Below are 4,378 nucleotides of genomic sequence, written 5' to 3' on the forward strand. Positions count from 1 at the left end.
TCAAAACCCACGACAGAAATCCAGAGATGGGCCCTAACATATAAAATCCATCAATATTATTCTGCGCATAGCAGCACTTGGATTACGCCATAAAGGACACAGGTTCATCAGTATGATAACATCATCACGATATGAATGGCAACACTGTAGCGCACCATAAAGTAAATTGAAAGAAATATGAGAGATGCAACATAACTTTGAGACTATGAATGTGCTAGCATATGCGGCTAATTCAATGAACTCTGTAATTAGAAATGCCTCGTGGAGATCAGTATTGTAATGCAATTTTCATGCCAGCAGAAAAGAAAAATGATATAGAAAATATGAGGGAACTTCCAAGCTCTGCTATCTCAACTTGATGGTGTAAAACTGAAGGGGATTGAGATGCAAGCTTGGGGACCAAACAAAAACATATATAGCCAAGTTTCCATCAAGCTTCTGTTGGCTATGTGTTAGGTGTTCCACAGATCATAGTAGACAACTCCAGATGGAGTAATGGACCACCTCAAAACCTCCAAAAATGAAATTAATTAACTGCAGTTCACTTTCGTAATTGTAGGTAGCAGTTGGGAAAACTTAATGAAGCGTAACAGATGAATGAAAGAGAACGGGCGGCATGGCAATATTGTGTTGAGCTTTTCCAAGATACGTTGGACAGTCTCAATGTTTGTTTAACCAACAATTCAGTCAAGAAAGATATCCCAAATTTGCTAAGCGCGGCTCTGACGAACCAAGAAACCTGCTTGAATGGTTTTCGTGACTTCAATTTAACAGACAGCAGTAATATAAAAGCTCTGATATCGTCCAGAGCTGTTAATGTGTCAGAATTAACGAGCAATCTTCTTTGCATGTACAAGCTTTCCAGCTTTAAAAATTTCCGTCTGTTGAGTTCAGAAAGAGAGTAGGAGTTAGACTCTCACTACAGTCTGATCGAGAGAGATGGTTTTCCAGGATGGTTATCAGCCAACGATCGAAGGCACTTACAATCCTCCAGACAAGCGCACGTCGTTGTTGCCAAAGATGGTTCTGGCAATTACCTGACGATCACCGAAGCAGTAAACGCGACGCCTTCCAAGTCCAAGAGGAGACATATCATCTACGTCAAAGCCGGAGTTTACAAGGAGAACGTGGACATATTGAAGACCAAAACGAATTTGATGTTAATTGGCGATGGCAAGGACTGAACCATCCTCACGGGAAGCAAGAATGTTTTAGATGGTTCAACTACGTTCAAGTCTGCCACTTTGGGTAAGAATTTAAAATTGGTTTTTCGAATATACTTTCTTATATTTATACATTGCTCTGGATATTGTTCTATTGGATTAATATTAAATTGTATAATTGTTTTGTTTTTAAATATATCGTTACAAAATATTTTTAATTTATTTTATTGATAAATCATCATATTGGAATAAAACTTATTTACGAATTAAATGTTTTCGGCATAAAGTGAGAAAAATCATGATATAGAAATAAAACTTATTTACAAATTAAGTGAAAATATAACTCATTATATTGCAATAAAATTTATGTGCTGAGAATAAATATCTATAGTTGAATATTGTTATATTTGGTCTGATAGACCATTATTTGGTCTGAGCGGACGTTAACCATCATCATCATCATCATCATCATATATTAAAATTATATATATAAAATAGAGAGATTATATATATATATATATATATATATATATATATATATATATATATATATATATATATATATATATATATATATATATATATATATATATTTTAAAATTATATATATAAAATAAAATTATAATTTAATTAATATATATATGATAGTTTTAAATTAATTTATGTAATTGAACATGTATAGTGGTTAAAGTTTTTATAAATTAATGCTGGTAAATATTTATTTATCTTTTTCTTTTTGCTTTTTAATTTATATGGTTAAGCTAATCAAAAATTTTATTTTATACCCATAAATAAAAACATTAAACGACAGATGTAAAAAAGGACAAATGGTCTTTAAACAATTTCTCTTTAATTTATATAATTTCATTTCAAAAGAGATTGGATGTCGTTAACTCTTCTTAGACTCTAAACAATTAATAAATTCATAAATTTAGGTAGTGTATAATTCCCAAAAAAATTTCCTGTTTGTTTTGTTTGTTCTGTGTGCAATGACAAACTGCTTGTGTGCATTAGTTGTTTCTGAATGAGGTTCTAATGTATAACTTATCAAATGTATTTAGCGTTTATGCGATAGTTGTTTCTGAATCAGGATCTAATGTATAACTTGTCAAATGTATTAACGGTTCTTGTTTTTCCCATGTTAAACGACAAATTGTTTTTTATGCGATAGCTGTTTCTGGAAGAGGGTTCATTGTGAGAGACATGACATTTGAGAACACCGCTGGACCTCAAAAGCACCAGGCCGTAGCACTTCGAGTAGGCGCAGACTTCTCGATGGTATATCGTTGCAGCATCAAAGGATACCAGGACAATTTATATGTTTACTCCCTTCAGCAATTTTACAGAGAAGTAGATATCTATGGAACGGTTGATTTTATCTTTGGCAACGCAGCCGCGGTAATCCAAAATAGCAATATCTTGGTTAGAAGGCCTATGAGACAACAAAAGAACACAATTACAGCTCAAGGAAGAACTGATCCCAATCAAAACACCGGAATTTCCATTCATAATTGCAGGGTAAGCCCAGCTCCCGATCTGCAAGATGTTAAAACGTCCATCGAAACGTACCTTGGAAGACCGTGGAAGCAATACTCTCACTCAGTGTTCATGCAATCCATTCTGGACGATTTGATCGATCCCACCAGTTGGTTCGAATGGCAAGGAATCTTTGCGCTTCAAACATTATACTATGGCGAGTATATGAACAGAGGCATCGGTGCAGTAACATCAAGACGTGTCCGTTGGCATGGAATTCATGTTATCAAAAGCGCCACTGGAGCAGCTAGATTCACAGTTGGCCAATTCATTTTGGTAATTTGTGGATTCCTGCTACAAGAATTCCCTTTACCCTTGGATTGATATGATGAATATAACAAAACCAGATATCTGATATTCATTTAAATGCTATCATTAAGAAACCCTTCCTATGTCCAATGTTCTAGTCTATATCCTATAGGATGTGCATAATAATTCTACCCGTGCAAAAGTAGTAAAGAAAATAGTGTAGTACACTTAACTTTCTATGCCATTTTATGTGTTACTTTCTCCAGAATGATGCGAAGGATTCCATTATAACAATAATTAAATGTCAGTGACAATCTAGGGGAAAGATTCCTAATGTTGTGCAGGGACCAGTAATTGATATAGTACTGGTCTCACCGAACTACCATAAATTGAGACTTTCGAAAGCAATATTTAAACAAAAATAAATAACATTAAGTATAAATAGGTATTAATTTATGTCCAAAATTTCCCCATACATTGACTGGGCCCACAACTATCCATAAATCGTATTTTACTAGTTAAAACTGCAAACCATATTGACTCAACTAGAAAACAGCTAAAACCATAAAGGCTTCCAAAATGGCCTATTCCAGAAGTACAAAGCAGCAGTCACTTCAACCCCCACTCATCAGAACTGCAGCTTTACATCCCAAAGGAATATGCCTACCTGCACATAACAAAAGGGAATGTATGTCAACCATAACTGTTGCTTTGTTCAACAACTAAACACCTTATGTTCAATAAATGACACCCAACCCAATAACATTTAAACCCACTTTGTGCAATAAATGACACCCAGACCCAATAACTGCAATAAACGACACCCAACTCACTCTATTTCTCATTAGAACATATCAAAGCACATGGATCAACAAATAACCAATTCACAACCATTAGATCACATCAAATTAAATCCAGAACACACATTCAAAATGAAGCCATTGCAATCCATGTGCATCCATGTCCACCAATTAATTTCAAGTGTCCAAAACTATAAAAGAAGTCCACCCACTATTGAAGTTGCATCTTATGCTTTCAAACCATTCAGCAAGCTTGAAGAAAACATCACAAAACAGTTGCCAATATAACTAGGTTAGTTATATGAATTACAACTCATTCTTCTTATAGTTCTATTTTCATTGTTTTCATTTATCAGATTTCTTACATGATCTGTCTGGCCATAACTGTTAGAAGGATACCTGGATGGTTTCACAAACAGCCATTGAAAGTCATTGTTCTTACAGTTCTGTTTTCATTGTTTTCATTTATCAGAGTTCTTACATGATCTGTTTGGCCATACTAAATATTCAGTGTAACTAAATATTCTGAGGGAGGTTTCTCTTAGTTTTCTTGAAGATAATAGGGACGCGGTTCAAAAGAGTTCCATGCTACTGTAGCAAAAATAAATTCAAAATTTTATTTAATAACCA

General features: G+C 34.1%; 1 pseudogene; it reads left to right on the forward strand.

Moving 5' to 3' along the window:
• The first annotated feature begins 593 nt into the window (after positions 1-593).
• LOC149223988 (pectinesterase pseudogene) lies at positions 594-3,023 on the forward strand (annotated as a pseudogene).
• Positions 3,024-4,378: the final 1,355 nt, after the last annotated feature.

The sequence above is a fragment of the Pinus tabuliformis genome, chromosome Q (genome assembly GCF_031772625.1).
Source record: "Pinus tabuliformis cultivar Carrire ecotype Pingquan chromosome Q, CPIR1, whole genome shotgun sequence".
NCBI classification, from domain to species: Eukaryota; Viridiplantae; Streptophyta; class Pinopsida; order Pinales; family Pinaceae; genus Pinus; species Pinus tabuliformis.